Source organism: Haemaphysalis longicornis, unplaced genomic scaffold (genome assembly GCF_048455015.1).
Source record: "Haemaphysalis longicornis isolate Haplotype H1 unplaced genomic scaffold, Haemaphysalis longicornis Haplotype H1 scaffold_2, whole genome shotgun sequence".
Classification (NCBI taxonomy): Eukaryota; Metazoa; Arthropoda; class Arachnida; order Ixodida; family Ixodidae; genus Haemaphysalis; species Haemaphysalis longicornis.
Genome location: NW_027526295.1, coordinates 117476841 through 117504318, shown reverse-complemented (window position 1 = coordinate 117504318; position 27478 = coordinate 117476841).

Genomic DNA, 27478 nt, shown 5'->3' with positions numbered 1-27478 from the left:
AAGTATCCGTTCGCGCAACCGCCCTCTTACAGAAGTGCTGACTGCAAGTAGCATATCATTTTCCGCTGGGGATGGCTGCAGAGCAGGCATTCATTGATTTAGGATCGCAGGGAACGTTAAATAATATCACGTTTTCTTGCCAGCCGCTGCAGTAAGCACTCAATAAAGCATTTCCACCCCAGTTTTTTTTTTGCGAAATAATAAATCCCAGTTGTCTGAGCGCTCAAAGACTACCGCGGCACACATTACCTTCGGTTTAGTGTTTAATATCTCCTTTCCATTGTTACCGACTCAAAACCCATGCCGAGAACACGTTGAAACCCTGGGGAGAGCGCGCGGCTTTCTTTAAATTATCGTCTGCACCACCCACCGGCAGTGTCGGCCAAGCAGCGGCGAGCAGACATCGAACAGACGACCGGTTACGGAAGCTGCCGAGAAGGCCCGACAAGGAGCCGAAAAGATCCGAACACCTCCGATTAGCCAGCGCTCGGGCAGCTTCTTTTCTCTGCCTCTGGAGGGCGCTGCCGTCAATGGTCTCAGCGGCATCAGTTTGGGGACTTTATTAAAATGAAAAGTAAACGTTTTTTTGCAAGCTGTGTCCTCACCAAATAGTATATCTCACACCGTGCTGTTGGACAGCCGAACAGAGGCTGCAAGTGTTGGATGCGCGCTGCATTTTGTGGGCACTCCCACGGAGGTCATACATATTTTTCAGAACTGCCGCTTGCATTTTTTCACAAGAGGAAGAAATAAGGCTTCGAGGGCATTGGTTCGCACAAAAGGCCCGTCTAGTGGAGGCATGGAGCCCTGCCAATGAGATCTGCAGCGGGCATAAATTTAGATGCCGCGCATCTCTTGCTCTGAGGCATGTCCCTCCTGCGTCGTCGGCGGCAGCGGCGGTGTCCGTCCGCAGCCCTCCTCCGTTCGTCTCTCCCACAGCTGTGTGCAACACTCTCACTCCGGCGCATTAGCATACAACAGCTGGAGCGCTTGGTTGGAGCGCGCTTCGCTGCGTTAATGCTGCGTTAACAGCTGTTCCGGTGCGCATGTGCGTGCATGCCCGACTCTCCTTCGATGTCTCCTCTCGTTCAAGCGCTGTGAATACAAAGCGGGTATCGCGCTGAGTGGTGCCCGCTAAAACACGTGTACTCTCTCATTTCGCGTATGCATGTGCATGAAAATGTAAAATTGCCTCCATCGTACCGTGTATGAGAACATCCGGATGTGATGCAAGGCACCCTACGCCTTCACAATACGTTTCACGCGATGTAGAGAATCAACCCAATGGAAACGCCAATTGAACCCCCAGATGCGCCGCATCACACCCGGGTTCCCTCGCGGGGAGATGGAGGCAATTTTTTTTAGCTTTATGATGTCTTCCTGCCTTCTTATCCTGGGAAGGAAAGTGGGGGATGGGGTTGTTCCTTTTTATGTGTTCAGGCACATTGCCAGGCTGTAATATAGCTCATGACACCATCTTTTTCATTTGAAGGTACTTTCGTTCTCTCATTTGCCAGAGAATTTGGCTTTTATTTACTGCGCGTCCGGGTATGAAAAAAAAAAACATTTTCATACCGGCTTGGTGGAAACTTTGTGAATGGCACTAAATCGCGCTTCAATGTGTGCGCAGATATTGTAGGGAGAATAATCCTCGGCAACTGAACGACTGCTGGAATTGCAGGATTCATGTAGCATTTTGTGGGAACAAGAGCAGAAAAGATCCACTTTTTGATGCGCTTCCAGCATTTGTTTGCCCGCAAAAAGAATAAGGCTTCCAGGACAGTGGTTTGCTGAAATCGCCCAGCGAGTGAAGATAGAGCCGAGGCAGTGAGAGCAGCTGTAGAGATTTCTTCCTATTTAGCGTCATTCGCTTCTCTTTCTCTTTTCTTTTCCTTGCGGGGGGTGGCGGGGTGGGGGGGGGGGTCAGGTGGGACGTGTGCTTGCTCTGTATATGATATGATATGTTTTATTTCTCTCGAACAAAGTACACAAACAAAGTACATGTACACAAAGTACACAATAAGAGAGGACGGAAGGGAAGAAGCTGCCATATGCAGCTTGAAGACCCCTTACGCCCCACTTAGCAGTTATGTGGTTAGAGCCGAAACGCAACCGAGAATTTGAAAAATATACACAACTACACAAATTCAAACTGGTAAAAACATTGTTGTACAATTCTAAATATATACAAGTACACAATTCCACACAAGTACCATTAAACAATTCTAATGTCAAAGGCAAGAAAAATACAGCGAAAATAATACATCGTGACATTTCATTGTAAAATTGCTACTTAGATGAGCCTATTCGGTTGAAGGCTCAAGAAGATGCATCAATTCTATGAAAGTTGTTGTAGAAAATCTTCGAATATTAAAGTTATTACCCTCGAGAATATTTATTTGGGTAGATTCCAAGATAAAGACTGTGTTCGGTATTTGGTGCGGCTTAGTGGTAGGATCCATGGATTAGAGTGACGTATATTATAAGTAGGTTCATGACGCACTAGCCTAAAGATTGTTGTCATGAAGGCATGGTTCATCGTTACAGCACTTTTGTAAATGCAAAGTAGCCTGTATGTAAACAGGGTAGTTACTCTAAGAATATTATACTTCCTGAAGTTTTCTTCGGTGTGAGCATTCCACGGTATTTTAGCTATCATCCTTATTGCTCTTTTTTGCGCAACAAGAAGGCGTTGTTTATTAGACTTTGTCGTCGTTCCCCAAACCGTGTGGCAATAAGCGACCACAGGTACAATATATGCGTTGTAAATGAGCAGTTTAACTTGTGTGGGAAGTGGGTATATAACCATGTACTTGGCCGTACTGTAAAAAGAGCTTTTAAAACCAATGCGTCTTTGTTTTGCCGGCATTTTCTTCCCTTTTTATCACCCGTACGACGTATGCTTTGGGTGCTAATAGGCCAGAAATAACCTCGTTATATGAAGGCCTCGCCACCTTATTCCTGTGGCAATGTCAACTATGTTATTATCAGGTATAATATAAACATGTAAAAATGAATATATAAAGGTTCGCTGTGAATGAGTTTCTGTGCGCGCACGCTGAACGAGCAATGTACAAAGCCGAGAATTAATAAAACAATCTCCAACTGCTGTTTCCATTCTAAACTTGAAATATACAACCAACTTATTTCCATCAGACACCAGAGACACTTGTGAGAGTAATATTTGTCTTATAGGGCTCAATAATGCCAACACATTCAGAGTTTTGAACAAGCGCACTATGACACCGCAATGCACCTTAATAAAGCGTCAAAAAAGCATTGAAGATTGAAGAAGCTGAGCCCAAAGGGAGCTGAAAAAAAATTTCCGCCCACGTGAACTTTTTCTTTCGCACCGTGTCGACATGTCTCCCCTGCTTTTCGCACGGGGTTCAGTCCTAGCAGGTGTCCGCAATTAGTTCAGCATGTCACTCACTATATCCACATCATTGCATGTTAAGAGAAAATGTCTGGAACATCGGCGCCTACGACATTCAAGCACGGAGCACCCATGGCCAAGCCGCTTAAGCGTTCATCGCGCGCCATTTTTCCGTAGAAGTGAAAAGAGACGTGTTCAGAGCTACGATGGCCTTGATGTGAAATCGATTCCAGAAACGAGAGCTGCAGCTGGGCAATCAGCGCGGTCAAAGGTCACGAAAGAATTTACACCATCTCAGAACCCAACTACTCCGTAAGCCTGGGGACTTATGAGAAATCAAACCAAGATATCAGTCTGACGTTTTCAGCCTGCATTCTGGCGCATACGGATTCCCCACAAGGGCTCCAATTATGAGACCTAAATGAAGGCACAAATAACAATTAAAGGCAGAACTACCAACAAAGCGTTTCTACCAAGAAAGCGCCGCCAGACGCAGACGCATGTTCTGCCGAAGCGCGGCTGCACGCCCGGTGCAGCGGCGGCCGCTCGATGCTCTCCGATCTGCTGGGGCGCCCCTCGAGGTAGCCTTTGCCCCCCAAATGAAACTTGGGCGGGAGTTTCATGCAGAACTGACGAGCAGAAGGTCCAAGCGAGCTGAACGGGCTCTTGAAGTGCGCGAGGCTGCCATGCAAGGAGCTCTAAGGGTCCTGGAATAAAGGCACTTCCCAAGGGTACCTTCTCCCTAGAGACGTTGTTGTTGTTGCTGTTCCTTATATTAATGACGCATCATCAATCAGGAAATCTGCCAAACATCAGTCGTTCAACCGAAATAGATTACTGACTAGGTACATTACTCGAGGAAAATTAGAAAAGGACGTTTATTCCTCCTACTCATCTTCATCCACATACGACCAGGGTGTCGAACCGGAACCGGAACCGAACCGAAAACCGGAACCGAACCAGAATTTTTGCCCGGAACCGGAACTGAACCGGAACAGTATTCTTTCCGCCATTTTGGAACTGAACCCGAACCGGAACGAATCGAAGGAACCGTTCCGAACCGGTTCCGGGGCCTCAAAAATATGATTTCTAGTTTTCCCTTTCGGTCCCAACCTTTGCCACTCGCCAGACAGAACCATGAAATATTTCGCATAGTCTGCAGTTCCCAAGGCCCATCATGTTTTCTTCTTACTATTTCCCTCAATTTAATGTAAAGTTGTCCGTATATACTATCAGTTTGCGTTAGGTACTGCCCATCTCTCCCAATTCTCTTTTACATTTAGCATAACCTAAGTTAGAACGCATATTCCAAGGCAACATATCATGGAATGTGTTGTTAATTCGCATGCATCCCTGTCCGCTTGTGAAGGCCTTCAGGGACACTATGGACAATAAATCCATATCTTACACATATTTAAGTTTGAATGGGTAGTTATATACAAACAGCACTTAGACACAAACACTCGTAGTTCTCAAAATTAACTTCACGTCTGCTTGTATACACTCCCGTTGTGTCATTTGGTTACTGCTCTAAGAGAACATGAGATAAAAAATGGGGGATTCTAATTTCCACTTTTAAACTATATTTGATAGCATTTTTATGTTATCTTGAATCTTCTCAGCCTTAAACTTTAAAAGCGGATGGATTTAAGTCGATTAATGCGGGTTAGCGGGTAGACTGGGGTGAATTAGGTGAGTGAATGAGCTAATGTGGATTAGTTGGACTGGTGTGTTGATTAATTTGGATTCCAGGAACTAGCGAGTCAGTTAAGGCAGATTAGACGGTGGGACCACAAAAGATATCTTTGGGGTCTTCGGCATTTGGAAATTTTGCAGCATTCTCTTTCTCGACCAATCACGAAATTTTGTCAAGCACAAAGTAGCCGCAAAGTTATGTGACGACCACCTGAACGCTATAAAAATTCTTTCTTTATGCCCGTATTGCGCTGTTATGTTGTTTCTATATTAAAATTACCATCTCGCACTAAAGTTAATAACTAATTGCCTAATGCGTATTTTATATTCATCAAATGGTTTTCAAAACGTGTACATATATGAGGTGCGACAGTTGGAAAGAAACTAAACTGAAAGAAAAAAAGGGAGGAACGATCAACTGGTTTGATGCAAGAAACGTCCGATAGCATTCTTCAATACCTTCTCTTTCTTTGTGCTACCGTTCTGCAGCCTCCAACAGGTGTAGCATCTCAACCCCCGAACACCGCCCCTTTCAAGCTAAGGAAGCGGCGCCAAAACTCTTATAACAGAGTCTTAGCAGGTGTGGCCCAACTTTGCCAACAAGCGATTGCATCTTACAGCACTTCCAATGATCAATCGGAGACCACCAACGAGACAGTCACGATTGTATGGGCGCCATCTCATACTGGCATATCCGGCAAACAAGATCACCAACCTCGTGGCTCGAGATTTGACCGGCTTAGCCAGCTGATGCCCGAGTGCAAGCATCCTGCAGTCACAGACCAGGAAGTTACTCAGAACTATAGCCTCTTCCGTAGAACGTATTCCTCCCAGCACAAATCGCTACCGATTAACCAGGAAAGATTACTCAGCGCCCTGCGGGCATACTCCTTCCCACACACCACCAGACTCCACCTCTTTGACGGGACACAACTCTCTCCATTCCGTCGCTTCTGTGGAGAGCCTGGGAACCTCATACACATAGTAGGCGACTGCGAAAAGTGTACCGTAGATCCACCCAACCTCCACGTTTCCATAGAGATTTGGGAGACAGCCATGGCCAGCTCCGGCCTAGAAGATCAGTTGCTCTTGATGGAAACGGCTGTCGATTCGGCCCCCTCGAATGAGGACGCCTCTCTGAGCCTTTGCCTCAATTTAATTAAACTTCATTTTCTCTCTCTCTCTCTCTCTCTACAGGTGATCATTACTGCTGCTTGTGACTTCACTTGGCTATTATCTCTCCTAGAGCCCAATCGCTGTCTCCGGTCGCTGAAGGGCCATTAGAAAGTTCATATCTCCGGTGGTTCCTTATCCAATGTCGTCCTATACACGCCGTCCAATGACCCTTTATAGCCGTTCTTTCTTTCCAACAGCTCTGTTAGCAGATAAAAGATAAGCAGAAAGAAATTGCTCTAAATTCCACCTGCCACGCTTGGCAGTCAGAAATTAACGCCGACGCCGGACTGTTTTCTACTTCGAGCACTGCTAATCCTTTCGTGTTAAAGCTAAAGCGCCGTTGAAACTTGAGGTAGATGAAAAGCGTAGCAGACCAACCGATTTATTTACAATGCATATTTTTTTTTTTTGCCTCATTGTGCGAAAATAGGGGTGCGTGCGTGCGTGCGTGCGTAACGTTTGATCGATCCAAAAAAAGATGGCGGGCGCGTACCATCTCCTGCCCACCAAAGAGACCAGCCGTTTGCCAGTAAACTACCTGCCCGCCTGCCCGCCTGCCTGCCTGCCTGCCAGGCAGAACATTCTGGTGAGGATGCATGATTTGGGGATGAGGGGCGGCCCGTCACGAGCTGCCGGGGGGTGGGGGGAGGGGAGACCCCACCACGGCGACACTCCAAGGTACCAAGAACTATTGTGGACGGGCGGGTCGTCTGCTTAGTAGGTCGGGGCAAAAGGCTGCCTGCAGGGAGGCTGCTCATTGCCAGACGATTCTGGTTAGGATGCACTGATGGGGGAGGCGCTGGAGGCACCGGAGCGCTGCCCGCTGGCCAGGAGGTACATGTTCGCCTTCGAGAAGAGTGTGGCGAGGACGCATTATTTGGAGACGATGTGCGGCCAGTCACCGGTCGGCGAAGGGAGAGGATCACAGGGCGGCACAGCAGTGGCTATGAAGAGCCATGCGTTAGAGCGCAGCCCTTAAGCGCCCGCTCCTGTGGTTTCGCGTAATTTCTCAGCGTCGGCCTCGTTGTAACCGAGAGAACGAATACGCCACCGAAGATAGACCGAGCAGGAAAAAGGAGGACGAAAGTATGGCGAAAGTGGGAGGGGAGGGCGAGATTTCCAGACCGCGCGAGACTTGCTCCATGGCAGCAACGCCTTACGAGATAACGACAGAGTATACCGGATGCCGTCGTGCATTTGTCGAGGACGAGATCACTTCCTAAGACACAGCAGCTACGCGCCGTCGCCGAGAAGGCTATAGTTCGCGCTGCGCTCAAATTTCACATTAGAGACTACCGTAATCGTCTGCTATACTTTTGTTTCCTCAAGAAAACAAATGTGGCGTATAAAATTCCAGTGGTATAAGCCAAGTATAAAATAAAATAAAATCATGAAAATGAACAAACTTATATTCATAAAGCAAAACTTGCGGCCATAAAGAGTAATGCTTTCACATTCAAACAAATAGGCAGCCTGAAGTGTCCCAACGAACCTTTAGTTTAGCTTCAGTTATTGTTGTAATCGTTGACCTATCTGTCACGATTTGGCCCGCATTCGGGAACGTGGGAGGGTCGCAGTACTCTCCACCCGAGGGACGACCCGCAGCGTGCTGGTGGTGACGGTGACTGACCGCGAGCAGCTCTGCTCGTCGGTGTTTATTCGCCAGCCGTGCACAATGTTTCTTCAACACCGAGCCTGGCAGGGCCACCGAACTTAGCGGCCAACGAAAATTGGGGAGGGGGCGGGGGCGCCACATACTCGTCAAACTACCATAGACAACGTTTTGCAGTAGCTTGTACAGTTAAAGGAGCTATTGAAGACTTTAGATAAACTCGCCGCGGTGGCTCAGTGGCTAAGGCGTTGCGCTGCTGAGCACACAGACGCGGGTTAGATTCCCAGCCGCGGCGGCCGCTTTTCTGATGGACGCGAAAAGCGAAAACGTCCGTGTGTACGAGATTTCGGCGGAGGTTAAAGGTCCCCAGGTGGTAAAAATTAATCCGGAGCCCTCCACTACGGCGCGCCTCATCGTCTGCGTTGCGTCGGCGCGTTAAACCCTACAATAAATAAATAAATAAATAAATAAATAAATAAATAAATAAATAAATAAATAAATAAATAAATAAATAAATAAATAAATAAATAAATAAATAAATAAATAAATAAATAAATAAATAAATAAATAAATAAATAAATAAACACTTTCGATAAACGCTTTCACCCTTCTGCGCATCTGGAAGCACTGCGAGAACTATAGCAATTGCCAGCACAGAGCAACAGTGCGTGATTTCCTAGTTGCTGCGGATGCAGCTTCCGTTTCTGCTTCACTTTCGTGGCTTTCTTTTTAAAGTGGCTATGAAATGCGTTCTATTCTGCAACTTAAGGAAAGCTGGCAAATAGCCGCTACACCGCTGTAATGATGTCATTCAGCGGTCGAAGAACGCCAAGACCGGGAAGGAGAGAAAAATATTCTAAGCGAATTTCTAAGTTATCTGATGAGGAGAGAGCAGTAATTTTTGGCTGAGACACTTTGCGACCCCTAATCTAAGTACAGGATGTGTTGGTTGACTACTTTCTGCAAGCATTTAGAAAAAAGTTGAAAGAAGTGTTGCAGGGTCGCTTTAGTTTGGCCAAGGCAAAATATTTGCACAAAGAAACATTCATTATGACTTGGTTTTATGCCGCCTTGATAAGGAAACGAAAAACGAGCACAAAAAAATTAACAGAAAAAAACACGCCTGCTTTTTTTCTTCGAACCCATTTGAACCCGTCTGAACCGGTTCGAACCGGTTCGAACCGGAACGGAATGGTGCTCTGGAACTGAACCCGAACCGAACCCGAAAGGCTTGAACCCGAACCCGAACCGAACCCGAAAAAAGTCCGGTTCGACACCCTGCATACGACATCAGGTGCGCACTCACATTTTGCGGCGTTTTGGGGGGTGGGGGGGGGGGGGGGTGAGCAGGGGGGGGGTACTGTTCGTTGTCGCTGGTCCACAAAATTTTACCGCTCTTTCATAAACAAAGTAGAGAGAAGGGCGAGAGCTAAAAGTGCGTCCAACGTTCGCTGAAAGTGCATCCAATCCATCGTAACATTTACAAAAGCCCCAATCGCAGACGAAGAACAAACCCATCCTGCAGTTTTCCGCGCCGTAAGTAAGCACGTCTACCAACGATTTAAATGTCTACCAATACACGGTTTATAAGACAAAGGTATACTATTGTGCTGTTTCTTCATGATAGTTGCATGTATTGCGTTGTCTTGAGCCGTTCTTTTTTCTCCATTTTCAGTTAGCGGTTTCGATACAATGAAAGCCAGATTTCACGCACGCGCCAGGTGTCGAGAGATCTTGAGAGCTTTTTTACAGATCGCCAGCGGGCTCACTAAGTCAGCGTTAGCATAAATAGGCACATTCAGCGACAAAAGGAAAAAGGCGGGAAATACGATACGGACCCTTGTGCGGACAACAAGTAGAGGCGAAGACGTGAGTGTAACGTATCAAAAAATGGCGCTTCTTTTCGCCGCGCTGGCGACACTTCGCAGTGCTGGCAAGCTCAGGGAGGCAGGGTAGCAGACGACGCTCCGCCATTCTCGCCACGCGCGGTCAGCGCGCATTTTCCGGCTGTTTTTGGTTCTCGCTACTTCTCGGAAACAGCGCTTCCCCGAGAGCGGCGAACAGACGCTGGCCGGTTCCCTTTAACGCCTTTTAAGAGTAAACCACTCTGTATGCTGGCCACCAATTGTCCTTGCGTACTGGAGTTATATTAAACCACAATACAATATTCTTCCTCATAAAAATAAATATTGATGCACTGCTTACAACTTGCATTATTGTGATGTTTCCAGTTTTTTGGCCAGCAGTATGCTTCTACTTTTTAGTGAATTGTTAGAGTTGGCTTGATGCATGTGAGTGCAGATTTATATCTGCTATTCTACGCTTCCCTAAGGAACTCTCGCTACTGAGTGCAAATATCATGTTAAATCAATAAAGGAAAAAAATTGCTAGAATATTGGCAGTATGAAATGAGTTGTGAACCACAGGAATGGAGCTAAAAGCAAGGTCATTGAACTTGCTTTAGGCAGGGGTCTTGAAGAGATCTCAAAAGCACAATGAATTTTCGCCCGTGTTTGAAATTTAGAAGTTTCTAACATATCCCTCCCTCTTTTAACAATATCGAGGTCACGGCAAAGTTATTAGACATTACCAGTTATGTCTATGCTCCCTATCAGTTTAGGTGAGGCAATAATTCATCACAATGGGTGGGTTCGTCTGACCTCTGTATCTGCAGCACTCGGCGGGTTATGGTATTTTTATAGGGACCGTGCGACACCGAAAGAGCGCGAACAGCTCTGCCTAGGCGGTGCCGCCATCGACCACGCCATTTTCCTGTGGTCACAGGCGTTCGCTATGGCTGCGCAATAACCCAGCGCGCTGAATTTCGCCTTATTCATAGCTCGGAATTTTTTTGGCACAAGTGAAGGAAGGGCATGAAAGTTCTCAAACGCAATCACGTCTTATGCGCGTGTAAACAATGCGGTCAAAGGTGACGGCATCCTTCAAATTAACGCAAACCATGCAAAACAGGAGTCCTACGCTGTTGTAACTCAGGTTTGTAACAATATTTATTTAATTTGAGCGCTCCCTACTTGTCCATGTTTGCGCGACTGCTTGAAGCAAGGCCTCGTCTGACATTGAAAAAGTGGGCAAGATTGAAGTGTTAACCCTGGCTGGTTTATTCTTCCGGCCACTGCTCTTATGAACCAACATATGATTACCTAAAAAAAAGGCGTCCTTTTGTTCCGAGATTATTTTCTTATGAATAAGTTGAAATGAACAAAATTTTAAGCGAGAAAGAAGTTTACTACGCGCGGAAATAACCTTTGAAGAGATGGCTGCTCTACTTTCCGCGGTATGTCCACCGTGGGTACTTTGAACTGGAAAAGAAATCGACGCTTATCTCCACCGTTCTCGTATCTGTTGAGGTGTGCTTGCTGATGCGCTTAGAGAATTGCAATTGGGCAAAAACAACCTGCCATAAACAGACAGTACGAACGTTGACAAGTGCTGCAAATAAGCGTTATTACCTTTTTTTGCAGGAATAAATTTCAGCACTGAATTCGCTGCACAAAGCTGTCATTATTGTTATCATCATATAGTTTTAATTGCAATAAATTTTGAAGCCGGAGCAAGTGATGAGCAAATGCGACAGATTTAAAAAAATATCCCGCGGTGCTTCTCCATCGCCGTTATAATTAAAGAAAAGAACAAAACAAAAACGGAGTAAATGTTCGCAATACAGGTAAACCTGGATGTAACGGATCTCCATGTAACGAATACATGTATTTTACAGTCTTTTGATTCTCTATTGCCAACCCCATTGAGGCCCATGTGTTAGCAACCTCGGTGTAACGAAGGCCTTGCAGCGGTTAAGCGTGATGTAAACAACTCGCTGGAATGATCACGCATTATTTTATGTACTTTTATGAAACAATGGGCCCGAGATATGAAATAATTAAGCCAATGCCAGCACTACTGAAGGGGCCACCATAAAACGTGTAGAATCGCCAAGAAATGAAATTTGCCGTGATGATGATGATGAACAGAGCGACTAACGCCATCTCGCGGATAAGCTAGTGTTCACTTCTGGTTTTGCTTGTGTACCGTGGCGCCACACCAGGTATACCCAGAGTGACTACACTTCGCCATTTTTATATGACGTCACCCTTTGTTGCCCGCACCGCAAACTACTGTGCGTTTCCACGTGTGAGCGCGGTGGGGTTTCGAGACTTACATTTCAAGGTGCTAGGCCATCCTGTAGGCCTGCAGTCACGCATCTGCATGGCTATTTGTTGTACTGGTTCGTCCATAATCAGTTCTACTGTCAGAAAACTAAAGGTTCGGTCTTTTGAAGACAAGCTGGAAATTTTAAAAGCCCTCTCTTCTGGCGGCAAAGACGAATGTCGCCGCTGCTGTACAGTACCTCAGTTGGCATATCCTCAACACTTTTGAGTGCGTAAAAGAGCATCAAGTTCAAGCAAATGCGCCCTTTCGACACACGCTTGGTTCTTGAAACTCGCGAAGGCACCGGAAAGTGCCAAAAGCAAAAGAGGTATATAAGTTAGGCCTGTGAATACGGGAGTAAGCGATGTTGCTTCTTTGGAGTGTCGTGTAGTGCCTAAGCTCGAGCGAAAAGAGGCGCAAGTCAAGCAGTTTTTCACTGTGAAATGAATCCTTGAAATGCGAGTTCGCCTTTCGTTCCCGCAAGATTTAGCTTTGCACCTTCATGTAACAAAACATTCCGATCATTTGTGAACTTTGGTGCGTACAGGTTAAACTTTACTCAATGAAATACGTGATAATCAACTGGCAGGTGCTTATAATAAAGTCGTTAGCTGCAAGAAGTGAGAGACAACCGCGATCGTGCAACACAATCTGCGGAAATTTAGAAAATTGTCTACTAATGAGTATCTTCGTTATGCCGCTTGTTAACTGTACGTGGGAGCTCTTTACAGCCAAAGATGGCTCTGCATAGCGATGGACGTCGGAATATTTATTTCTGTTTAGGTTTTATTCTGTTTCCTTTGGTCAATGACGTAAATTTATATCTCTATAGCGACGAACTGCCTCTGCTTCGCTAGATATGTTTCTTATCCGAATATTCCAGCTGTACTGCAGAGTTTGTTTATTTACGACATTTTAGTCGTATTTGTAATTTTCTTTTGTGGCCTTTTTTATTTATTCTTCCGTGTTGGGAGAGGTGTATAGATGCATTTTCTTTATTTTGTAAGATACTTTTTGTGGAGGTTTTATTACGCCCTTTTGTCTTATATTTGGTGGTTCAAAATTCTATCCCACTAACTATCTCAATTTACGCTGTTAAACGATTAGACGTGTTACTACTTCCAAAGCAGCATTTTTTTAGAATGGCATGTGGTTGCAAGTTTGGCCATTCTCTCTTTTTTATTCCTATATGGGGCGTTATTTTGCGGACTTCTTTCGTTTATTTTTTCACTTGGGGGGAAAAATGTAATTTGCTCATTTGTCAAATGATTTTTGTAATTTTTTATTTTCTCCATTTTGGCTATTTTGCGGATTTTTCGGATGTTTGCCTGACCATCTATCTCCATTGACACTACTATCACGATTGGAGGTGTTACTTGCAACAAATCTGCGTTTTTGTGGGAATGCGGGGTGTCATACGGTTCACTGTTTTCGTACTTCATCATTCGTTCTTCGGTGGCCTTTTCTGTTTATTCTGCGGTTCAGGGGGGGGGGGGGATGTACAAGATCTCCATTTTTATTTTGTCAGATCACTATTGCTTTTTTTCTATTTGTCTTACTTTTGGTTTTTACAAAATTTGCCCGACTATTTAGCTTAATTTGGTTGATTGTAGGGTTTAACGCGCCAACGCAACGCAGGCGATGAGGCGTGTCGTAGTGGAGGGCTCCGGATTAATTTTGACCACGTGGAGATCCTTAACGTGCGCCGAAGCGTCGTACTCACGGGCGTTTTTGCTTTTTGCCTCCATCCGAAAAGCGGCCGCCGCGGCCGGCAATCGAATCCGCGTCCTCGTGCTCAGCAGCACAACACCTTAGCCACTGAGCCACCGCGGCCTGTTATTTATTTTTCTCAATTGTCCTTATTCTAACGGTTTAGGGTGTTGCTTCCGCCAAATCTGTGTTTTTGTGGAAATGCACAGCGTTACACGGTTCACCATTTACGCTACTTTCGTATTCGTATTGATTGATTGATTGATTGAATGTTTATTAGCATTTGTCACATGAAGTTTACAAACACTGATTGAACCCATGGCCAGAGGCTAGTGCTGGGTCCAATAAGAAAAGTAATGGACAGAAGCGGAACTATCAATTACACATAATACAGATGTAGCTATACAGACACTGTAAATATATACTTCCACGTAATTATGAGCATACTCATTTACAGAGTAGAGAAGTCTCTCTCCTTAAACAATCGGGTCACAAAAAACAAAACTACACCTGTCCATACAGTCAAAAAGTTATGACAGATCACTTTGTGGACACACCAGAAACATCAGTTAAAATACAAGAACACATTTAACTATCACGGGTTTTAGGAAGAGGGAAAAAAAGACTAGGTTTTCAAGATTCACCAGTGTATAATAATACAAATATAAGCGTTTACCATAAAACAAAGAAGCAGTTAAAGCCTGGTCAAGAATTGATTTTTTAGTTTTACCGCAGCATTGTGTGATGTCTTCAATTCAGTGGGTAAACTATTCCAGAACTTTATCCCTGTGAATTGCAACAATCTCTCCCCATAAACGTTTTTTCTTGGTGCCAAGTTAAAGTTGCCGAAAGTGATAGTTCTAGTAGGGCAAGATGAGGAATAAAATAATGAGACATCAAATGGGTTATTGTATTTTACGATACTATTAACACAAACAGTGGTCTTGTATTAACGCAAAAGATCGATGGGTAGCATTTTTAGCGATCGAAATAACGGCCGGCTTGGCTCGTTGTGGTTACTGGGACTTATTATTCTTATGGCACCCTTTTGTAACCTCCGAAGAGGATCCAGATAAGAATAATAAGTCCAGGCCCACGATTCCATGCAGTAAGTTAAATGGCTATTGATGAATGCGAAGTAAAGCGCCCGCGGAATGCTTTTATCAAAGTAGCCTCTAGCTTGTAAAAGCGCGTGACAGCCGGAAGCCAGCTTTACACCGACGGCATTTTTTTTTTACCTGCCCAGTGAAAGTGATTATCTAGTATAATCCCAAGGTATTTAAACGTGTCCGTACGTTCCAGTATGCAGTTGTCAATTTTAATCTGAAGATCTTCGTAACTAATTAATTTCCTGCGGGAATAAAATATAATATACTTCGTTTTATTGGCATTAACCGTTAATCTGTTACCAAAAAACCACTGGGAAATTTTTTTCAATTCTGAGTTTTTACTTGTGTTTGTAATTGAAGAACATTGTCGGCCGTATATAATAATGCTGTATCATCGGCATACATAATAATTTCGGAAGAGCTTAATACATGAGGTAAGTCGTTGATATCAAGTGAAAAGAACAGTGGCCCGAGGACCGATCCCTGCGGCACCCCTGTGTGGGTTTTTTTTTGCGGACCACTTTCGCTTATTCTTTGGTATTTGGAAAGATAGATATTATGCACGCGCTTGTTTTTGAGATCATGTTTGTGGACTGTTTTTCTATTGTTTGCTATTTTTCGTCTTTCTCAAAATTTTGTCCGACCATTTAGCTCAATTTACGCTATTATAACGATTAAATGCGTTACTTCCGCCAAATCTGCATGTTTTTGGAAAGCAGCGTGCACGGTTTGCCATTTTGGCTTTTTTTTTTTAATTTTGAACGTTCTTTTCCAACTTTGTTCGTTTCTTTTTTTACGGTTTTGTGAGACAGATCCATGTTTTTATTTTGGGAGATCATTTTTGTGAAAATTTTAATTTATATATTTTCTGATATTTTTTTGTTTTTCGAAATTCAGTCCGACCCACTATCTCCACTTACGCTATTACAACGATTTAAGGTGTAATTCCCGCGAAATTTGCGTTTTCGTGGAAATTATAGGACGGTACACGGTCCTGGATGCAGGGGAACTCGCAAAGAATGCTATGCATTAAAAACATGCCCCAAGTGCACAAAAAAAAAGCCGCGTCCATGTTCCCCAGGTGGGCAAAATTTATCCGGAGCCTTCCACTACGGGGCGCCTCATCGCCTGAGTAACTTCAACACGTTAAACCCGACAATCAATCAATCAATCAATCAATCAATCAATCAATCAATCGATAAAGAGAAGACGAAAACGATGTTCGTCGTCGTCAAGTAGAGTGCATAAAGGAAAGTTGCATTGTTGTGTTTGTACCTGATGCCTGAACATAATGGTTTCTGTAGCATGGCAGTAGGCTTGTTTTCTCAAAAAAGAATTTTCTGGTCATTCCTGTTTTAAAGTTATTTTCTATCTGTTGTACAAAAATAAATTATGCCAAAATGTGATTTTTTGTCAACCATTACACATTTAAACTTATATTGCACTTACCCTTATCACTCGTGAAAATAAAAATAAAAGAGCGGTCTGTCGAGATTTCTGCGCGTTTTAAAAACCTAGGGTGGCCTAATTAGGCTGAGCCCTAAACTTCTGCACCCCCCATAGTCAGGCGCAGAAAAGGTTCGTAATAGCCCCGCGCAAATAAAATGTGATAATTATGGGTTTTCTGTTCATTATTTTATGATTATTTCAGATTTTTATGAGCTTTTCAGCATGTTATCTGGGTACATTTCACCTTATTCATCAATGAAATTCCGTTCCTATAGTGCTTCTTTTGTGGAATGTAAAGCCCAAGTGCTGCGACACCCTGGCTGCGATATATCGCGCTTGTCGCCATTGGTAGGGATATCATCACCATTCCAGGGAGAGTAGTCGGACTTGCTACAACGCACGGCTCGCCTTTTCGTTGCTGTGGGACATTCTGACACACTGGCTCTTTTTCTGATTGCCGCGTCACTTCTCCGGGCTTTTGTCGAAGGCTGCAAGTAGCAAGGATATTCTTCAAATACGCTAGGTGCCACACATTTTATGATTCTTCGTGCTTTACATCCTTCCTTGAAATCAGGAGCAGCGAAATGACGACTGCACACAGTTGAGTAGCAGGAAGTAGTGTTGGGCGTCTAATTGTATCGTGAAATTACTTTTATGACATATGAAATGACTTCTGCCTGAAGTCACCGTCGCTTGTAATTTCGTGGAATGAAATTCCTGCTTCCTTCTTTTTGCTTGAGGACTTACAGCCAGGCCCGCAACAGTAATCCATCGCACCTGATGCGGGTCATCACAACAATGTTAACCGGCTGAACCACGAATTCTTGTGTGGGTAGGCCGCTGCACAAACAGGAACTAGAGAAACCAAAAACTACCATTGCTGATTATTTAGCGAAATGCGCTGATAGGTGCGAGGATAAGTGTAGCGAGAAAGAGGCGCGAAAAATGAAGCCGCGCATGAAACCGGCACTGCAAACACGGGGTACAAACTACGTTGTTTGTTTACACGTGCTCAATTATTGCCGCCTGTCATCTGTTCACGCAACACAATGAAGCGAGAGTTGCATATTATACTTGCTGATAGTACTACGTACCGTTTTGGTCGTAAATAAGGGATGTTGCAAACGTTGGCGACACTTGAACAAAAGTTTCGTGGAGATGCGTCGCCGCGGCTGACTGCGCCGACTCGATTCTGGGATTCGGGCGCCCCTCGCGAACAGCAGACGGAAAAAGAGAGGAGGATGTGGGAGGCGACCGGACGGGGCCGGCGGATTGACTGCGCGGGCACAGAAAAGAAAGGGGGCTATGCCCCAAGGCATCATAGTCAAATATGGCAGCGCACTGGTCAGCCAATCAGAGAACGGCACGCAGGAGACCAGTGGCGTGATGACCATATATGGACACAAAAAGGCAAGGGTGAAATGAGAATGCGCCGCGTTCATGCACAGAGGTGTTAAAAGCCGGGCGCACAAAGAAAAGGGGGAGGCAGTAAACCGGGAGGCAAAAAACCAGGAGGTGGTAGGAGCACGTGAGCTTCAAGGAACGAGCCAGGGGACGCGGCCAGGTCACCGACTATGCCTACCAAGCCTGGGTGGGAGCGGGCCGACGTCGCATCGGCTGCAGCATCCTAGGCGCACCACGAACCTGTGTCTTCGAGGCCCCAGCGGCGGCGGTCAGGCACATGCGGCCAACGTCCACGCTCCGTGGACCTTCGTTTCGACGGCCCCTAGAGGTTACCTTCGTGCCGAGCCTACCTGGGACTTGCAGCGGCAGCAGGCTACGCGGCGAAGCCACGAAGGAAACTTCAAGACGCGCGGAGCCCACGCCGTCCAAGGAGTGACCGAGCGCATCGAACGCCATCATCGAGGCAAGACGAGGACGGCTACCATCGAGTCGAGCCCACGCAACGGGTGGGACACATCAGCTCCGACGACACCGGCGTGGGCCAGTCTATTAGGGACGCAGTTGTAGGACACAAATACGGAGTTTTCATAGCAAAGACCATAACTAGGACTTGATGTAATGAGTGGATCTGGACTAGTTGTGTAGAACGTTGTTGTAGAGACTTTTGGGGTTTGGTAAGGATTGTATTTGGGGTATTTAGCATGAGGTTTGAGTGTTTATATATTTGTGTGCAGTTATCGCCTGAGAACTTTGCTTTAGTGATTTTCTTAGTGGGCATAAAATGTACGTTTTGCTAAGCACGTCACCGGCTTTCCTGCATCTGGTCAAGACAACCTCACCATCCGTACACGTGACTGCCAGTATTACCCTACATGTTACCGTTCTTACCGGTGATTCCTTAATTTTTTTCGTGATCAATAGCTAAACCGGGCTTTAAAGAATGGTGTATTTTCAGAAAAAAGGGTGATTTCACATCTTAAATTCTAATATATTTGCCACGTTGTTCTAGTCGGTAACAGCCTGTTTATTCCCAGCCTAATGTTGTGTTCGAGTGATTTTGATAATCTATCCTAAGTCGCGCAAGATGGTTGGTGATTGCGGCAATACAGCATTTGGAAGAAGCCCCTACACCTAATGTACGGTGGAAAAAAACTGCTGTTCCCTTACTTGGCACAAAATGCGCATCGTGCTGTGAAGGATTTCATCCAGGAGGCGACAAATATCTAGGGAGCCCTGCAGGAGCGATGCCAGCAGTACGACACTGTGACCGGAGGAAGTTCCGGCATCTCTGCTGCTGTGGTGACTCCGTCCACCGACCGAACACAACGGGAGCCAGTCTGGTAGATTGTTCGGCTGGACTTCCAGCTGCACGGAATGGCGTCGGCCGGACTGACGCCTGCCTCTGTCGCTGACATAGTGTGCCAAGAAATATTGCGGGTGTTAATGTTGGCAGCCCAGGAGCAGAAGGGACTGCAATTCCAAAAAAATGCAGCCGTTTCACTCAACGTGAAAGCTGTCGGAAGTGCAGAGCAGTGATTAGCCATAATGGGCTGTGGCGCCGTCATCCGCTCACTGCTACCACCCATTACGCTCTTCGCCGCCCTGTCTCACTCCCCTCCTGATGAATGAAACGGAGGTTTGTCCAATGAAATTCAAGTTTCCCGCCGTCGCAGTGCTCGCGCGCCCCCTGCCTGGAACAGCACGAGCAGGAGTTCTTGTATTTTGTGCTTGCTTTCATCCCGCACGTGCCGGCGCCATTGCAGTTTGGAACGCATCATTTTTGGCAGCCACTTTTTTCGCTTACCATCATAAAGAGCGCAGGCGATGACTAAATTGGAGCCCCGCACATACCCGATTTTATCTGGTTCGAAAGAAATTGACAGCGAGAGCGGGCGCCGAGAACCGCCCCATCACGGCACGACCGCGCCACGACCACGTCACGACTACGTCACGACTACGTCACGATCACGCCACAACTGTTGTTGCTCCCGCGGCAAACTACGACGCATGCATGCCCCACCTGTTGCTGAACGCGATCCGAGCACGCAGAGAACACGCGAGGAGCAGCGGAGAGCAGGCGAGGAGGAGTGGGGGAGAGGGCGCACCTGGAACGGCTGTTGCGGACGCCGAGGCACGCCAACGCCGGGGGACATCGTGAGTTAAAAAAATGCTCTACATTTAAAAGTTGTGTCGCTGGTTGTTTGTCAATCGCCGGCTGTGAGTGGTGCTAGCGCCCCGACGCATGCCTCAGGCCGAAGTCTGTAGTCACGAAGCAGACGCCGGTACAAACCCTTGCCCTCCGAAATGTCATTGGGAGGATAGTTGCGAAAAGTGAGCTGCGCCAAATGACTGCCGGCTGCTATGCTTCCGCTGTGGCAAGCCGGCCACGTCTACCACCGTTGCCTGCACCACGAAATTGGCCTTCCTGGATTTCTTGTTGTGGCTCTACGGCCTCGCTGTGCGCCAAACCCTCCTGCAGTCGACGACTTCCTTGCTACCACATGATACCCCTCGCCGATTGGACAATTCCGATCATCGTCCCCACGGAGCGACGCCTCACGTAGCCGCCACGACGGCTGAAGTGAGCCGCGGGGAAGATCTCCAAGCCCTAGGCGCAAAATCTAAAAGAAAGCAGCAACGTCGTGAGGCAGGGTTGCTAACAGCACAGCTCCCGAGACCTTCGAAATATGCGACGCCGAATGGGTGGCACAACAGTCGGTATTTCTGCGCTTGGGCACTTTATTGAATCTTGTGAGCCATGAAAACTGTAATACCGTGCCTAGTTGGGCTTGCGTAAGGCTTGCTTTCAATGAAGCATTAAATATTGTTGTTTTATCCTGAAATCAAGTCTTTTTTCCAGCCAATTCCGTACAAAATCAAACGGATATCTGTGGAAAGGTACTTGGACCCGCATCGCTGAAAGAGAGAAAAAAGACGTAGAAGTTCATTTTTCCATGAAAATAGAAATACGAGATCTTACCATTGGGTGTTGTAGGTGCAAGACCAGCTTTATTGAAAGCGACCAGCTTATAGCAGCCGCCGAAAATGTGGGCCAGCGTGCATAAAAATTGCTGTGCAGGGATAGAGCGCTCTGTCAGGTGGTGCTAATTATAATCCCTAACCTTGCCAGCGTGACTTCGGTATGAGGGCTACCTTCGAGTGCTCGCGTCAAACATAGTGGTAGTGCCACCCAATACCGATTGTACCGATCAGTACCTATTATACCGGCAAGCACAGAGCTTTACGGTTCGATCTAAACCCGTTTTTTACCTATCCAAACCTCTCATGTAGACATGTAAACCACACTGCTACTATACGTGCCTGCTCTATAGCATTTCCTATTTTCGGGCATTCATGTTCATCATTTACTGATTTGAAAACTTTATCGACTTTGACATAACAAGCCTTTTTTCTGCATGAGTCTTGTCTATGCACGTGCACACGTTCGCAGGGACGGTTTGAATTCATATAGACGAGGAGCCATTCTGTGCTTGAAAGCGCCGTAATTCTTGGGCGAAAAAATGTTTTTAGCGAATGGGGCACCAATCGACAGCAACCTCTTCAACGGCTGCGGCGTTTTCACAACTGAAGGTACTTTTGTAGCTGCTCCCTCGGCGTGGCTTAGAAGCCCAGCAAATGCACAATGGCAGCCGTCTCTGATGAATCCTCGAAGTGAAAGGCGCAGTTATCACAAGAAAGTGTTTTTGAGGCAGCGCCCTGGTATAGAAGTGGTAGGCCCCTCGTGAAAAACAGTGCTTTTGCCGTACGGCTCCCGGTCATCCTAAGCTGGATGCAAGAATTACCACCAGTTTGATATTGTTACGGGTGTAACAGATGGATATTTGCAGTCCAGGGACGAGGAGGTAGACCCTGGTGAAAAGCTCCTTCGCCGGCGATCGAAGCGAGACCGCTTCAACTTCTTCTTTCTGCCAGAGCGCTACTCGTGTTATCCTGCTCTGTATTCCGGCCACTTCCACTTTCGTTTCTAGTTCTCTGCATAAACTGTGCCGCGTGACACAAACTGCTTCGTTTCAGTTTTTGCGTGTCGTAATAACTTCTCCTGGGGGTGGAGCTCGCCTTAGAGCTTTGTTAGGGTTGGCTGTAGTGGCAGCGTTTCAGGCGGGCAACGGAGACAACCTGAGCGTGGCTCGAGCAGAAACGTGGGTGGTTTCTTGAGCGACGAAATAGTTAGGTTCGCTTAAGCACTTGACCCCAAAAATGGGACCGGAGTACTTTGGCAGAAACGTCTGGTGCAGTCCGCGTTTTCTCACTGGAGTCCACTGCCACACAACGTTCTCTAGAGCGTAGCCGATGGCAGGACGTCGTTCGTCATACCCTTCATTCGAGCCTGCGAGGCAAGATTACGAAGGCGAGTTAGCCACCTGGTTCTTAGGCAAGACTGAGAGTTTTGAGAGACCGATGAATTGCCGTCCCCGGAAAAAGGAAAGGTGGTGTTGATAAAGCTGCGCTGAACACGGCAGTTTTTATGTTCTGATGCCACGTACATGAACATCATGTTTGTGAGAGGACAGTTTGTGCGTTCTGGTAATTTGTTAGTCTGAGGATGATGGGGCGTTGAGTGTTTAAAGTCGGTACCGTGAGAACTGAGGAGCTCTCAAACAGCATCGGCTTTGAGGTGTGTCCACAGGGGCTAAATATAACACGGGGAGACCCAAGGCGCAAAATAATACGACGCTATAGAAATTCGGCCGCATATGCAGCTTTAGCGGACATTACAGAAGTTGTTTCACATACCCCGCGAGATAGTCCACGAACACAATCAGCCACCGATTTCCACCTGGGCGTTTGGGAAACGGACTAACTAAATTGATGTCGTATTTTCAAAGGGAACTGTGGGCAGATTTATGAGTTGCGATGGGCCTGAGGATGAGGTCGTAAGGTGTTTATGCCGCTGGCACTCTGTGCAATTGGCTATCTACTGCTTGTTTGCTTTCGCAATCTGGGCCAGTAAAAACAACCAGAATTTGCATCGTCATGCATGGCACGAAAGATTGCTGGGCTGCGCCTCTCAGAAACCACGGTCAAAAGATGTGCCCCATTGGCGGTAGAAATGTTTTTGTAGAAGATGTCACCGTGAACGACGAAGGGGGCGCGAGAAAAAGGCAGTTGGGCCGAGTTGAAGAAGGGAGGCAGCCAAGGACGGTTGTTCTGTTCTTGAACGAGCGTCAGAGGGTTGGGGGCAACAGGCGAAATGGGTGCCAGACATTTGTCTAAATGGTCGTCGTTACCAGGAGCCGTCGCTACAGGGAGGCGTAACAAAGAGTCAACTTCAGTGTTTCGGCAACCAATATTATACGACAATGAAAAGTCATATTCCTCTAGACATAAGGCACAACGAGCGAGCCGGCCGGATGGATCGCGAAGGCCCACCAGCCAGCCCAGCGAACGGAGGTCCGCACCTAACGTGAGGTGGGGTCTGTATAAGTAGGACCGGAGCGTTCGGACGGCAAAGACAACTCAAAGACCTTCCGTTTCCGTGACCGTATAGTTCCTCTGTGCTTTTGTCAAAGAGGAGCTTTAGTATGCGACAACATGCTCTGCTCCATTCTGGACCTTCTCGAGAGCAGCGCCAACACCCAGACTGGCAATGGGTAGATGTCAACACTCCACTGGCACTAGTGTAGAATTCAGTAGCCAGTGTGGGGGTAAAGTATGCTGCAGCAGATTGGCGAGTTGGGCTAGGTGGTGAAATTGCATTTTGAAACCTTTACAAAGCGCACCACTGAAAAAAACATGAGACGAAGAAAGGCAACACAGGACGAGCGCTACTCACAACTAAAGTTTAATGAGAAACAACGAAGTACATATACCCTCCCAGTCATCACACCACGCATGCGTCTCTTGTAATCGGATGGGAGATGCCCAAATACCACAAACAACAATAAAAGTCACAAAAAAACAACTACATCGTCAACTGCTACTGTGCGCACAACTCAATGACCAACCACAAACATACGCAATCTCTTTCTCCTGTAAAGCAACAGATGCCTGACTGATACAATCCACCTCTCTCTGAGTTATCTCGACCGCTTCAGCTACTTCTCTGATCAACTGCCGCGCATGCCTGAACAAAATCTTTCTATCACCGAAAAGCGGCCTACAACCACCACGATGCCGTCATTTTCTCCAGTGTTCCGCGAGATGTGACGATATGGCCCCTTTATTCGTATGTGTACTTCATTGTTTGTGATTAAACTTTATTTGTGAGTAGCGCTCATCCTGTGTTCTCTTCGTCTCGTTTTTTTTTCAGTGTTGCGCTTTATGATTTTTTCAAAATGGGTTAAAGTGCCGCAGGATAGGTCCCGAGGTGAGCAAGTACCTGAGTTGGGTAAACGAAGACTCAGACTCCGGCGTTCACAGAAAGGGGGTGTCTTTTCGCAGTAGTGCAGTGATGGGATGAGCAAGCTTGGCGAAAGTTCAGATAAACCGATGGAAGTGAGAACATTATTCGAGGAAAGTGGCAGGTCCTTTAAGTGCATGGTGGCTCAAAGGCACATACTGCATCAATGTTCTGTGGGTCCGGTCGGATTTCATCCTTGTCAGGAAGAAGTCGAAGCCCTACTGTTTGACGCTCTCCAAAATGACGCTCTTTAGAGTTTAGTAACAATCCAGCTCGTTTGATGCGGTCAAGAACTAGGCCGATACGGCTAATATGCTCTTGGATCGTTCTTTTGAAAATAATGATGTCGTCCAAACAGCACATGTAGATTTCCAATTTCCGACTTCGAAGGATGGGGTCCATGAATCGCTAGAGCGCGGCCGGTGCATTGCACAATACTAAAGGTATTACATTAAATTCAAACAGGCCATCAGGTGTCACAAAAGCTGTCTTATCTTTTTCTATTGGATGCATTGGTATCTGCCAATCTGGTATCTGCCAAGAACAATCGATGAGAAGTATGAGGCTGAATGGACGCAGTCAATCCCGTCATCTATTCGGGAAAGAGGGCAGACATCTTTCTTTGTATTGGAGTTCAGTCGACGGTAATCCACGCTGAATCTCCATGAACCATGCTTCTTTTTCACCAGGATAACCGGGACTGCCCACGGGCTCGAAGACCTTGCTAGCAATCTTGCATTTTCTCGTTCATGGATTAGCGTTCTGGCGTGGACACACTATGCGCCTTTTGAGGGATGGGTGCTGAATTACTTGGGGTAACTATGCGGTACATGCGAAATTCTGGCGGTAGTGGCGGATGTTCTTTGTGCGGGAAGTCGATTACCAGTGCGTACTGGTCCCACAATCTGTGTAGGGTGCGCTGCTCGGCATAGGAAGTGATGTGTTGATCATGCGCCTCTACTAGTCAGAATAGCCCGCCTCATCGATGGTGACCTGTGCGCCATCACTGACTGCTTGGATTGTGACGCTGACAGGCCCATGGAACTTGGCGAGCTCGAATACACAAGGCAGGAGCTTAGGTTCAGGAAAGAATACTCGAGAGGCCCATAGCCTCCTAATGCATTGCGAAAAGTCTGAAGGAAGCGACGTCATTTTTATTTTAGCCCACAGACAGTGTTGCCTAGTGTTTTACGTCTGCGGCGGGAAACTTTGGCGAAATGCCACGGAGAATTTTTACGACGCTTTGACTGCAGCTGCCTCGCTAAGCAGGCAACACAGCACAATCGCTACGGCGTTGTCGTCGTCTGCAATCTGGGTACTGCAGCTAATTGTACTGCAATCTGTGTACTTCATAGCGCACGCGATGGTATTTGTTGCGTCCAGCTGAGCAAGACCGGTGCCATCCCGTGTAGGCCGTTTCTTTTCACCACATTTCTATCGCTTCTCTGCGCATCCACTGGCTCAGAAAAATACTCAGAAGATAACCGAAAATATCACAACAGGAATTGAACTGCGCGGCTGTCACAGCCCGCTTGGCTGTTTGTTGATCTTTTAAGCCACCTAGGAAGCCGACACAAGCCTGGCTGCAGTTGCGGTGATAGCGCCCCAGCCGTTCAAGAGGATGCCGTTAGATTAGTGCTCGCTTCGCGAAATAAACACTCGGTTTTTGAGCAGGGATGACGGCGCTTCCACGCACATAATTGTCCTGTCGAATGTGCTGTGTACAAATTCAAGAGCTTTTCCTGTGCACTTCAGCGCGGCCATAGACGCGAGCTTCTCGCAAAAAAACTTCTCCATATAAAGCGAAAGTTTAGAACGTTTTCTAATTTTTTTTAAATGAATAGAAATGATCGAAAATAAAGAATGCTGGTCGAGGAGGCGCATATGATAGCATTGTGGTTTTCTTTTGCACGCTGATATTTGCATTGCTACGAAGCAGGTCTAGGTTAATCCGGCCTTTTAAGTGATGGTAGGTATCGTAAGTACTGATCAGTACAACCGGTATTGATTGGTATGACCGCTACATTATATGCGAGCAGTGGCAGGTCGCACTGCAAGCGAAACGAAGTTGGTGAAGTTGGGCATTAAATGTAGTGCCACCTGCGGACAACTAAACGTTTCGGCTCGCTGGCTCCCATTATACCCGGCTGCTATTGGAAGACCGCTATCTTTAAAGCTGGTGCTGGTATGCACTCACCTTAAATGCTACTATATTACGGGAGTGGTAGTAGTTATACTTCTCCGGCCAGTCCTGCAGAAATTGTTCAACAAAAGGCACAAAAATCCAGTTACATACTTATTGCTTCAAGCAACTTTGTACCTACGGATGCCCAACTTATGAAATAGTGGGCGTTATGTCTTTTGCGGCATTGTGTGTATGCCAGTGGCAGAATTACACGAATATGTTAAACCATATTATGAATATCGGAATGGGTTCAAAATTTGCAGTCGCCAAATGCAGATACTGCACAATAACACTCTCACAACTATAGTTAAATATTGGAGCAGTGAACTTCGCGGTGTGTGTATTGTGTGCGTACAACTGGTATCATAAGCTTTGCAAGTCCTGTTTTCTGTCAGAAAATTACGCGAAATGGTTAGAACTTGGTAATAGTGTGAAGGCAAATCTCTACTTGTTCATGATTCTTTTAATCTGCTATTCCAACTGTCTGCTCAACTTCCTGTCGCGCTCATCATTACTTGACTAGGACCCTGCATGCGACCTTCCTAAGCTAGTTCCACACATTCGTCACCACGCTGAGTCTCCTGTTAGCAGCTGTCGCAACCCTCACGTCTCAGTCGTGCTCACATTGCACGTGCTGTAACGACCTACTACTTTTGGCGCAGCTGTTTTGTTTTCGCGGCGTCTGATCCTTTCAAGTGTTTTTTTACCACTGAATATCTGCATATCATAACACGTGTGCTTCAAACAATTAGATGTAAAGCTTTCAGCCTAAAAGAATTGCGTAACTTCGTCAAAGTTCTACACCTCCTCCATCACACCTCCTCCATCAAGCCACCACAGATGACGACGACTTCATCACAGTGCTGACAGTCTTGTAGGCAGTTTGCCGCAACTACCTTAAGGACGCAGTTCTGAAAGAGTGTTTAGTTTAGCCCCTTCCCGGTATCCCGAAATACACCTCTATTGTGCGCCGGGACATCAAATTCCTCGAAAGCAATGTGGAGAAACTTGACCCTGCTCGGCACATATTCATGCAGCCATTGTTAAGGAATCGGCCCCTTATTGCCCATAATGCCGATCTGTTCATCAAGTTTGCCGTAACATTAGGTCACTATCATATCGACCTAAACCAAATAGGATACCCGCTATGGCACTCATAAAAGTTTTGCGATTAAGCTCGCACCATCCACAAACTACAAACCAATCGCTATCCACAAAGCAGTCCCCTTTGCGC